Here is a 13,132-nt window from a genome sequence, read left to right as displayed (position 1 = left end):
TAAGAATTTTCAGTTTACTCTGAGTGTAATGGCAAACATATCATCCAAAGTCCCAGCAGGAACAGATGGCATACATAAACTGGGAAATTTAATGATAGTTAATAAACTCTACTTAAAAGTGTATGGACAAGATTTAAGAAGCCTAATATGGAATCTTACAGTACCTAGTACCAGTAGCAGTGGGCAGCATAACTACCGTTGGCCTAAAGTGGCAAGGGGAGGAGTGGTTATGAGGAACCAAGGGTGTCTGTGTGGAATGAGCTACAAGGCAGCACCTGTGGCTTTAAATAGAGGGAAATATTCAACACTCGTTGACCAGATAGAAGCAGAGGAAAACCTATGCCTCACTCTGCTCCTGCCCACAAATCTCTGGCTAGTGACTTTCATTCTTTAATCCAACCAGAGCCCAAATATCAAGGAATCTTGTACACACAATCTAAAATATTCTGTCTCTTAGGGCATAAAACAAGTAGGGAAAGACAGAAAGGATCTAGGGAGCACACAGAAGATATTCAGATCTGGAATCTCTTGGAGGGTTCTGAGCAGAGGGGAACATAATATAACTTTAATCTTATCAAAACATTGATTCTCTTGTGAAGAATAAACTCTAGGGGAACATGAGCACAGGTGAGAGGCTACTACAGTAAACAAAGTGAGACATTATGGGGATCTGTATTAGCATGGCACAAGGGAGTGGTGAGAAGTGGTTGCAAACTATGCATTTCAAAAAAGTTAAGCTTACAGAGGGCGCCTGGGTGGCTCAGTTGATTGAGCCTCTAACTCTTGGTTTTGGCTCAGGTCATGATCTCATGGGTCGTGAGATGGAGCCCCGAGTCGGGATCTGCTCTAAGTGGGAGTCTACTTGAGATTATCTCTCTCTGCCCCTCCCCCCACTTGCACGCATGCACTCTCTCTAAAATAAATAAGTAAATCTTTTTTTTTTTAAAAGTTAAGCTTACAGGAACTTCTGACTTATTAGATAAAGGATTTGAAAATATAAGATAAAGATAAATTCATTGTCTGGGGCCAAGCCACTGTAAAGGAGGAGTGGCAGTGTTGACCAAGGGGGTACATTAGAGATTTTTTTTTTAAGTTCAAAAAGCTTTGGATTTCAAAGTGATCATGTTTAGGAGAAAACCTAGTGCTAGGAAGCCGTCATTCAGGAGAAAGGACTGGTCAGGATATATTCATTTTGGAAATCATCAGAAGTCATTAGGAAAAAAGTGGATGTCTTGAGGAAAGAAAAGCTCCAAGGAGTATCCCTGAGGCACCAGTGTAATGGAAGGTAAGGATGATAAAGAAACAATAAGGAGTCCAAAAAAAAAAGAGAGAGAGAAAGAGAAAGAAAGAAAGCCAGGAAGAATGTAGAACTCTGGAAGTCAAGTGAAGAAAATGTTTGGAGGAAAGAGTCAATATGGCAAGTGCTGGAGCTGAGTCAAGTGAGATGAGCACTGAACTGACTACTGCATTTAGCAACAAGAGAGGTCATTGGTGAGCTTGACAAGAGGAACTTTGTGGAGTGGTGGGAGCAGATCCTGCTTGAAGCAAGTTCAAGACAGGGGAAAGAGAACTGGGCACAGAAAGTAAAATAATTTTAAAAGAATTTGACTATAATAGAGACCAGAATGAGATGGCTTTTTGAGGTGTACATGGCCTCAAGTGGTATTTTGTTTTTGTTTCTCCCATGCTCATGAGAATAATAACAATAAGGGTTCACTTCAGAATTATAGTCCTGAGTTTGATATGAGACCATTCAACATACTTGTGTTAACACAAGTCACCCCATATTTAGCTGCACATGGACTTATAGGTATAGAGGGAAAATTAAAAATGCAGGATAGGGAGGAAAAAATTACTGGAAGAATGACCCTGTGTGAATTGAATCTAGTGCACAACTGGATGGGTTTCTTTAAAAGGCACAGAGTTCAGAGCAACAGGAGTGATGCTAGTAGGGGAAGAGATGTAGTGCTGGGAATTTTAGGATTGTCTTTTCTGGTTCTCTTCTATTGTTTTCTAAATGGGAAATAAGATAATCAGTTTATATTGAGACTGGGAGAGTACATGTTGGGTGTTGGATATTTGAGACAAAGGACCAGGTATGAAATAGTCATCTAGGAAAGTAAGAAAGTGAATGGTTCTGGGCAATGTAGTATTATTTCTGAGGAGCAATAAGGGTCTACATGAGGATGATGGTCATGAAATTGATAGGAGATCAATCAACATGGTTGTATGCTTTTCTCCACCACATTTGGCTACACATATGGAGATAGACAGATCTACCTAGGATGGATTGAAAATACCTGTAAAAGCATGATTATGTTGATTATAGAATATAAGCCACATAAGGAGTCAATTGAGGACATGAAGGAGAAGGAATAGTGAAAAGTGGTAAAATCAATAGTTTGGAGTTCTTGGTAAGGTCAAACTATTGTTAGAATAAGGGTATTAGGCCAGGTGAGCTAGAAAGATAGGAAGGTAGAAGGTACATAAAACTGAGATTGTGGATAAATTAAAATTATTCAGCCTTATAACATTGAAGGTCAGATAATGGCAGTGATGTAGATTGAAGACAGGACAACTGGAGAAGAGAAGCTCAAATAATTGAGAAGCTAAAGTACTGGGACTATAATGTATGGGAATATTTTAATCACTAAGAATTAAGGCAGTACTATTGAGAGAGTGACAGTGTCACAAAGTAAGGGGGAGGGATCACAATCTGGTATATGACTGCATTCAAAAGACAATCTGGGTGGTATACTGGAATTTAAAGCTGGAGAATTTTATAAAGGAGGGAGGGAAAAGGACCTAGAAGCAAAACAAAGAGAAAGGAGGACACTTATTTCATGGCCGGACCTGTTGTATAAGAGGTGTGGGAAGAACACAACCACTACTTGAGCGGGTTAAAGAACAGACAGTATTCTCAAGGCAAGCCAGCTTCTACTAGAATAAGAAGAATGGGTATTTTACAGAGAAGATATAGAAGATATCAGACATTCTGCTGATGATTAACCATGACTTCCAGAGAGCTTGGTGAAAGTGGTATAGAGCTTGGAGAGGGGAAGGAGAGGAGGTCAGAAATAGGGAAAAACAGAAACCTTTGGGTTCATGGGATCTCAAGGTCCCATGGGTCACCTATGATGTGAGTAATCAGATGGATCCGAGCAGACAGATGGATGGGAGATTGGATCAAGTTGGGGGCGACATAAAGAGACCTATGAGGAGGAAAGTTTAATGGTTTAGAGATGACGAGTGAGTCTTAAGTGTATTGTGGTCATAGTTGATGCAAACCGCAACAGAGCATGATAGGATTGGTCCCAATATTCTCTAGGGAGAAAAAGTCATGAGGCTGGGAGTGCTGGACTTAGAGAGAGTCACTGGTTTCTCCAGGAGCACAAACAGTCCTGGGGCTCTCTCTTAACCCAAATTAGTGGAAGTGTGAAGGATAAAAAAAATAGGTTCTCCTGTATATAGTGATTTGTTTATATATTTTATAGTACCCAATTAACAGTCTCTTGAAAGCATGATTATTGCCATTTCCTTAGTTTCTCTATGCTCTCTCCAAGATCTTACACATGAAAGCTGCTTTAGAAGGCATTTTGAAGTAGTGATCTAGCCACCCTCAGTTCCTACGGATCATTCATTTTTCTATTCCACCCTAAATTTTCTCAGTATACTTTTCCAATGCTTTGTCCTTGGAACGCCTAGTGTCTCAAGTGCCCTTCCCCTGCCAGATGTGATACTGTATGGATGTGATTGCTATGACATTTAGCTACAACAACAACCTAATCCCATTTCTCCAAACTATTACCCTCTTTGACCATCACTCTGTCTTTGCTGTCCTCATTGACCCAAATGCCCACTACTCTACCTTCCACAACCACTTGTTCACTTTATGAACTTTTGTTCATTATTTGGGACACAACACAAATATTACTAACAAATACATGACCAAGACTTTTTTTTTTTTCTTTGCAACCCAGTATCCATATTCCCTTTTCAGAGTAGTAACATTCTGATTTTTTTCTTAGGGCACTCAGCTCTTCTTTCTCTCAATTCTTAATTTCTGGGTAGGATTAGATCCAGAAGAAGGCATATAATTTAAGCCCACCCAATCAGTAGTATTTTTTTCCAGCTCCAATACTTAGTTTATAAAAGGCATATGGTCCAAATCAATCCAAAGAAATTGAACTGGGACTACTACTGGAACGTTCAAAAAGGAAAATGATCTTTTGATGAGGTTACTGGGAGAATAGAAGCTGCTAAGCTCTCATCTACTGGATGACACCAACAGAGGGAAAAAGAGCAGCCAATTGATGAAGAGAGAATAACTTCATGAAGACCTATTTTGAGTTCCTGGATCCAGCAATATCTACAGCATTTTCTCTCTGGACTTTACAACCATATGATCCAAAATTTTTTTTTTCTGTAAGATGGATGGAATATCTTTCATTTATAAATAAAAGAACCATGACTAATACAATCATTTAATATGATGGAGCATCAGAAGTCCTGTGTCCATTAACCAAAACCCAAGCTCCTGAGAATTACTGGGACTTCAGGGACCCCTAACATGAACAGTCTCTTTGACATGGGGAGAAATGCCCTTGTCTAGGACTCTCCCCTCAGCTCTAATCCTCTATTTATACTTCAAGTATGATGAATAACAGCAGTCAGGCCATTAATGCAGAGATAATTAGCCAAAGATAATTAAGAGGAAATTCTTCTTCCTTTTGAAAGCCACCCAAAGTCTACAGTTAAAGGTTCACTCAATTATGACAGTGCCTATATTCAACAGAAGTCACATAGTCTGAAGATAAAACCTGCCCTTGAGAGAAACAAAGAAAAGTTTAAAATCAAACTGTCTCAAAGGAAGTCTGCTTCTTATTACATTTTATTAAACTGCTTACCCTTAGGAAGAGTTTCAATATATTTTATTTGTGAATTTCAAATTTTTATTCAGAGCTATAAATCAATTAATCAATCAACCCAGAACAGAACATAGAAAGGTTACACACAAAAAAGGCAAAGAGAACTTTTCCAAATACACCGCATAATTACTTGCCAATTTTGAAAAGTCGATCAAAGACATTCCATGTTAGTTATTCTTGTGAAACACATTATCTTTTGAAGAATTATAAGGGAAAATGTAAAGATAATGCAACTTTTCCTCTGGAGTATAACAGAATCACAGTCACATCCTTAACACACTACATTGTTTTGTTACATACACTTTCATCTGAAAAATCCTAGCCAAATATCTACATTGAAAACTATTCAGGGAATTACATTAATTGCATAAAACAGGCCATCGTGATTGGCCATCAAGTTCAATTAACCATAGACAGCAGCCGTCTCCTGAAGCATATTTCTGATGGCTTACATTGATTAAACTGTACAAAAGAAAAAAAGCCACAGCTGTATACTTTATCAATAACTGCATTTATAGAAAGTGTTTCCCTTAAAAAACTAAAATACTTCTTCCGACTATATAGTCCTTTTCAATCTTTCTGACCTTAAAATTTGCTATAAAGGATTGTGTTGGAAGACAGCAGGAGACTGACTGGAGAGAGAGGGAGTTGAAGGGTGGTAGGATTTACCTACCTTCACTCACATCATGACATTCAATCATTCTAAGGACAACAGGAAGCTGGTATAATTATTCCCATTTCAAAAATTAGATAACCAAGATTCAGAAAAATTAACTTGCTCAGGATCAAGCAGCTATGAAGTGGCAGAACGAATATCTGGAAAACAGACAAACCTGGTTCCAAAGACTAAGCTTTCTTAACAAATCAGGTGCTTCATAACATTTCAAAGCAATATGATTCTTAAATGATTGTTTATATTTTTGGCACCATTAACATATTATAATGAATAATGAAATATGACCAAGAATGGTTTGATGATTAATAAGCTTTATTATTTTGTCATTGCAAATCACAGGTTATAATAAGACTATATAAATGATCTTGTGAATCAAAATATAACTTTCTGTTATGATGATAGCAATAACAATGTCATATTTCTATAATGTTTTACAGTTTAAAAATATTTACACACACACTACCTACTTCTGATTCTGATCTTGTAACAACTTGTGAAGTAGGCAGAGCCAATTTTATCCTCACTATTTTAAAGCTGAGGAAATTGAGGGACAGAGAAGAGTTTGCTCAGGTCAGATGGATGCAGAACTTAAGTGAAAGCACAGGCCATTCATTCGTTGATGGATTCATTCTTTCAACAAATACTTTTGCATATCTATTATGTCATACTCACTCTTATTTCTTAAGTGATAACCAGTCTATTATTCATTTCATAAACCTGTACTTTACATTACAGAGTATATGAAATATGTTAATAACAGTGCCTACCAAGGCCTAACTAACATCTTTTCAAGTCCCGACCTACAATCCCTGCTAAAAGAAGGTGACTTAGGTTGTTCTTGGAGTGGGTGCACTCAGACTGGCTCAAGAGCAGCAAATCCATAAATTGGCTGCTAACATATGGTCTAACATAAAATATCTGCTCACAGAAACAATAGCTATTGAATAGGAAGACACTCAAAAAGAGACAAACTAAGGGAGTAGAAGAGCCAGACTTTAATTTAAAGGGTGGGCTAAATAGAACATGAGCTCTTGATCTTACTCTGAAAATATAGTAATGTGGACTAATATATTTTAAATAAATTAAAAACAATTAGACAGGCGATGAAGCAAAAACAGGAAATATCTAGATGCCATAAATGAAAAGTAATCCCAGAGCCATAGCAATAATCAAGAATTGAAGCCATGTTGTTTCTGGGAAAGTAAGAATATATTTTAGTGACTTGAATTTTTAATGTTGCATACAAAAATTAATCAATGCAGTCAGAACTGTAGCTGGGTTCTTAGTGTAAGCCAGAAGCAAAATAAGTGCTACTCTGTATATGCATAGAGTCCTAAAATCTCTGAAATCTCCTCTGCTCACTGAGCAATGGTTTCTGAAGTCATAAGCATGAACTGAGTCACCAGTAACAGTTTGAGATCTTAGCCCCATACCCCTACACAGCCCAAATTTATATCACTTGAAATATTTGGAAGAACCTCAAGAGAAAAAGCAATATAACAATTGGAACCAGCTTACCCAGAAGGTCTAGGCCAAGGCAATGATAAAACTGCCCCATAGAAGAACCCTCCTACACTGTTGGTGGGAATGCAAGCTGGTGCCACACTCTGGAAAACAATATGGAGGTTCCTCAAAAAGTTGAAAATAGAGCTACCCTATGACCCAGCAATTGCATTACTGGTATTCACTCCAGTGATACAAATGTAATGATCTAGAGGGGCATTTGCACCCCAATGTTTACAGCAGCAATGTCCACAATATCCAGACTATGGAAAGAGCCTAGATGTCCATCAACAGATGAATGGATAAAGAAAATGTGGTATATATACACAATGGAATATTATGCAGCCATCAAAAACTGAAATCTTGACATTTGCAATGACGTGGATGGAACTAGAAGGTATTAAGTTAAGCAAAACAAGTCAATCAGAGAAAGAAAATTATCATATGATCACACTTACATGAGGAATTTGAGAACCAAGACAAAGGATCATAGGGGAAGGGAGGGAAAAATGAAACAAGACAAAACCAGAGAAGGAGACAAACCATAAGAGACTCTTAATCTTGAGAAACAAACTGAGAGTTGCCGGAGTGGAGGGGGGTGAAAGGGATGGGGTGGCTGGGTGATGGACATTGGGGAGGGTATGTGCTATGATGAGCACTGTGAATTGTGTAAGACAGATGAATCACAGATTTGTATCCCTAAAACAAATAATACATTATATGTTAATTAAAAAATTAAATAAATAAATAAATAACAAAAGAACCCCATAGAGGAACTTCCAGCACTACAAATTTGCATAAGACTCCCTAGGAAGGTGACCACTGAAGATGTTCTTACTTATAGATATGAAAAGTAGAAAGGCAGACCACAGACTTACAAATGGGAAAATGCATATGTATGGGATCACAGGGAAAAAGAAATATAAGAAATATACTTTAAAATTAGTGTGTTTGTATGTTGACAGTGCTCTGTGATTAAAAAACCTGATAAAAAAGAAAAAAAGAACAGAAAATTATGATATAAAAATAAGTAGTTTTGACTGCCAGTGAACTTCTTATCAGCAAAAATTGAGGCTAGCTGACTTTTGGAATAATATTATCAAAACTCTGAGGAAAAAAATAAAACTATCACCCTAAAATTATATACCATCTAAACCATAATTCAAACCTGTGGATGAAATAAACACATTTTCAAAAAGAAATAAATGCTAAGTTAAAGTATTCTCCTTGGAATTTATATTAAGCAGGAAAGAAAGTAAACCCAGAGGAAGTAGCATGGAAGAAGCAACAATGAGCAAAGAATTAAGTAAATATATGAATAAACAAACATAAGGATTAAATATTAATTTTTAAATAACAATTTTTTTACATATGGAAAAAAAGGAGGTGGAATTAAAATGCTAAACAACATGGGAGATTAGAGGGGAGTAATTAAGATGGTTGTTAAGATAGATACATCTTTTTGTTGTTTAGGATAAATAAGTGTTAAGTTTAATGTTTTAGAAACCCTAAACAATATTTTAGGCATATTAAAATATAATAGAAGCCACTAAAATAGTGTAAATTATTACTTTTAAAAAGTGGTAGATTGACACAGAGGGAAAAATATTCGTAGTTCGGAGAAAAGATAATGCTATCAGTCCAATAGAAGGCAAGAAAGGGAAATAGCAAAAAAAGCATGATAGAGAACACAAATTTAGATGGTAAAAATAAGTTAAATATACTAGTAATTGATAAAACATAATCTCTTCAAAAACTTCAATCTAAGGGAAATACATATTGATTATGAGTATACTTACCTATATCAGAAGATTGTGCACTCTAAATTCACATTAGCAGTTACTTCTGTAGAGTAGGAAGAGAAATTCAAATGAGATTGGTTGAAAGAGGCTTCGACTTACCTGTAGCTTTTTGTTTCTTTTAGGAAAAAAGAGATGAAGCAAATATCATAATGTTATCAATTGTCAAGTCTGAGTGGTGAGTATGTGAGTATTTTTAAATACCATGTCAGTCCTTTAATTTTTTTAAATGTCTCCATTTTCCATCAGAAGTCATAAATCATATTAATAAATCACTGAAGTGAAGGTCATGAACTCCTGCTTTTGCTGGATGTCAATAGATAATTCCATACCTGGGGTTTCCAAGAAACAGCAACAAATATTCAAGGTCTCTCTGAGCACTTTCATCATTTACTGACACATTAAAATAAACTAACTTTACTTAAAGTAGCTTAGAAGAGTCTCTATTGTTTTTAATTTAAAAATTTTGCCTGGAGCTGAGATGGTGGCTTAGCAGGAGGGCCCTAGGCTCCTCCCATCCCTCCAACACAACTAGATAACCATCAAATCTTTCTGAATATCCAGGAAATCGACCTAAGGACTGACAGAACAAACTGTACAACTAGAGGGAGAGAAGAGGCCACATCGAGGAAGGTAAGAAGTGTGGAGACATGGTTTGGGGGAGAAACAGACTGTGGGTGCTGTGGAAGGGAGCTCTGGTCATGGAGAGTGGAGAGACAGAAAGGAGCACACAGGGGAAGGCACAAGGAGGACACTTCCTCAAAATCATTGACTAGGAAAATGAGGGGCTGATTTTCATAGATTTTTGCAGCTGATGGGGCTTGAAGCCTGGAATTTTAAAGGTTGGGGGGGCTTGGCTAAGAGAGAGCCCTGAGGCCACTGCCCTGCTCCTGGAGAGAAGGCAAAGAACCCAGGGGCAGATGGCAGAGAAACAGAGATCTGAAGAATGCCTGGGGCACACAGCAGGGAGATTGTTGGCTCCTGTTGGAGTGCGATACTGAGGCTTGACGTTCAGTTCACAGAGATGCCTCTCTGGAGAAAAAGGAGATGGTGAGTGCCATTTCCCTCCCCCACAACTCAGCATAGGCTCAGAGACACCTGCTGAGGGCAGCTCCCTGGACACTGGCTGCCTAGCCTGTTTGCTGCAGGTCCCATGGCCCTATGCTCTGGCATAAGTCAAAACTTCTCAGGCAAAACTGCATCTGTCCCAGTGCAGTGAGACCCTCCAGTCCCTGCCAGCCCAGGCCCCTGCCAACACCACGTCCCTAAAGCCTGGAGTTTTAAAAGTCAGCAGGCTTGGCTGGGATAGAGCCCAGAAGGCACCGTGTTGCTCCTAGAGAGAAGATGGAAGGCAACCCTGAGTCAGACAGCGTGAAAGTGGTGGTCTGAAAAATGCCTGGGATGCACAGGGGGTGGTTGTTGGCTCTTCTCAGAGTGCTTCCCTGGGAGCAGCAAGCACGGAGACCCCTCTGTGGGGAAAAGGAGCTGGCTGGTGCCATTTCCCTCCCTGCCCTTCAACATAAACACAGAGCCACCTACATGCCATAAACAGCACAGCACTGACACAGGCTGCCTAACCTGCTTACACAGGGTCCTACACCCTTGCACTCTGCCAGTACTGCCCTTCTAGGGTAAGTTTGCCTCAGCCCCACCATGACAGGCCCCTTCCGCAGAGGACCAGCAAAAGTGCCTGTCCACACCACATCTCCCAACCAGAGAGCTCTGCAAGGTTTCAGTTGAAGTAGTATCAGGTCTCATTTAACAAGCAGACCAAAACACACCTAGTTAAAACTTGCCACACTCTGGCCAACGTCCAAACACTCCTTACTGCAGGCAAGGAGAACCTCTGCAGACAACTGGCCTGAAGGATAGAGCAGCCAAAACACAGCAGCAGAATGCACTCAGCACACACCAGACACTCCCTGAAGCACCAGGCACTGGAACTATATGACTGCTTCTTCATAAAGCCATTAATCTCATGAGCAGGAAACATAATAGGCTTTTCTAACACAGAGAAGAAGACAGAGACTTCTTAGACAAAATGCCAAGATGGGGGAATTCATCCCAAATGAAACAATAAGATAAAGTCATGGCCAGAGATTGAACCAAAACAGATACAAGTAATGGAGAATTTAAAGCAACAATCATAAGGATACTTGCTAGGCTTGAGGAAAGAATGGAAGACTTCAGGGAGGCCCTTACCACAGAGATAAAAGAGTTAAAAAAGTCAGTCAGAAATGAAAAATACCATAAGTGAGATTTGAAACAGACTGTATGCAATGAACACAAGAATGAAAGAAGCAGAGGAATGAATAAGTGACACAGACAATAAATGATGGAAAATAATGAAGCTGAACAAAAGAGAGAAAGGAGAATTATGGAACACAAGAATAGACTTAGGGAACTCACTGACACCATCAGACATAATAACACTTGTATTCTAGGAGTTCCAGAAGAAGAAGAGAGAAAAAAGTGTAGAAAATTTATTTGAGGAAATTCCTAATCAGGGGAAAGAAACAGACATCCAGATCCAGGAGGCACAGAGAATTCCTTTAAAATTACTAAAAGCAGTCCAACACCAAGATATATTGCAATCAAATTTGCAAAATATAGTGATAAAGGAAAAATCCTAAAAGCAGCAAGATGAAAGAAGTCCCTAACTTACCAGGGAAGACCAATAAGTCTAGCTGCAGATCTTTCAACAAAAATTTGTCAAGCCAGAAGGGAGTGGCATGATATATTCAACATGCTGAATAGGAAATATCTGCAGCCAAGAATACTTTATCAAACAAAGCTGTTACTCAGAACAAAAGGACAGATAAAGAGTTTCCCAGACAAACAAAAACTTGAGTTCGTGACCACTAAACCAGGCTTGCAAGAAATATTAAAGGGGACTTTCTGAGTGGAAAGGAAAGACCAAAAGTGACAAAGACAAGAAAGAAACAGAGAAAATCTCCAGAAACAATGACGAAACAAGTAATAAAATGACACTAAATACATATCTATCAATAATTACTCTAAATGTAAATGGACTAAATGCTCCCATCAAAAGACATAGGGTGGGGGCGCCTGGGTGGCTCAGTTGGTTAAGTGTCTTCCTTCGGCTCAGGTCATGATCCTGGGGTTCTGGAATGGAGCCCCCCCATTGGGCTCCCTGCTCAGTGGAAAGTCTGCTTCTCCCTTTCCCTCTGCTGCTCCCCCTGCTTGTGCTCATTCTCTCTCTCTCTCTCTCTCTTTCTCTCTCTCTCTGTGTCAAATGAATAAATAAAATCTTAAAAAAAAAAGACATAAGGTGTCAGAATGGATTTAAAAAACAAGACCCATCTATATGCTTCTTATATGAGACTCATTTTATCTATTTACTATTTATTTATTTATTTTTAGAGAGAGAGAGCAGGGGAGAGGGGCAAGGGGAGAGGGAGAGAATCTTTTTTTTTTTTACGATTTATTTATTTATTTGAGAGAGAGAGAGCGACAGTGGGGTGGGGGGAGTGAAAAGAGAGGGAAAGAGAAACTCAAGCAGACTCCATGCTGAGCATGGAGCCTGACACAGAGCTTGATCTCACAACCCATGAGATAACGACCTGAGCCAAAATCAAGAGTCAGACACCTAACCAACTGAGCCACCCAGGTGCCCCAAAAGACTCATTTCAGACCTAAAGTCACGTGCAGATTGAAAGTGAGAGGATGGAGAAACATTTATCATGCAAATGGATATCAAAAGAAAGCTGGAACATGAGATCAATTCAGACTCTGTAATTAGAAGCAGGGACCTTGGGGCACCTGGGTGGCTCAGTCTGTTAAGTGGCTACATTTGGCTCAGGTCATGATGCTAGGGTCTTGGGATCAAGCTCCACATTGGGCTCCTTGTTCAGCGGGGAACCTGCTTCTCCTCTGCCTGCCTCTCCCTCTCTCTGTGTCAAATAAATAAAATCTTATTAAAAGAAAAAAGAAAGCTGGAGTAGCATTATTTACATCAGACAAACTAGATTTAAACCAAAGACTGTAACAAGAGATGAAGGGCACTATATCATAATAAAGGGGTCTATCCAATAAAAAGATCTAACCATTCTGAATATTTATACCCCTAACATGGGAGCACCCAAATATCAATGAAACCAGGAGCTGGTTTAAAAAAAAAAAAAAGATTAATAAAAAACATAAAGAAACTAATTGATAATAGTAAAATAATAGTAGGGGACTTTAACACTCCACTTACAACAATG

The sequence above is a fragment of the Callorhinus ursinus genome, unplaced genomic scaffold (genome assembly GCF_003265705.2).
Source record: "Callorhinus ursinus isolate GAN/ISIS: 27379988/994484 unplaced genomic scaffold, GSC_fseal_2.0 scaffold1, whole genome shotgun sequence".
Lineage (NCBI taxonomy): Eukaryota > Metazoa > Chordata > Mammalia > Carnivora > Otariidae > Callorhinus > Callorhinus ursinus.
The sequence above is the reverse complement of the archived record's forward strand: the minus strand, read 5'-3'. Positions refer to the sequence as shown.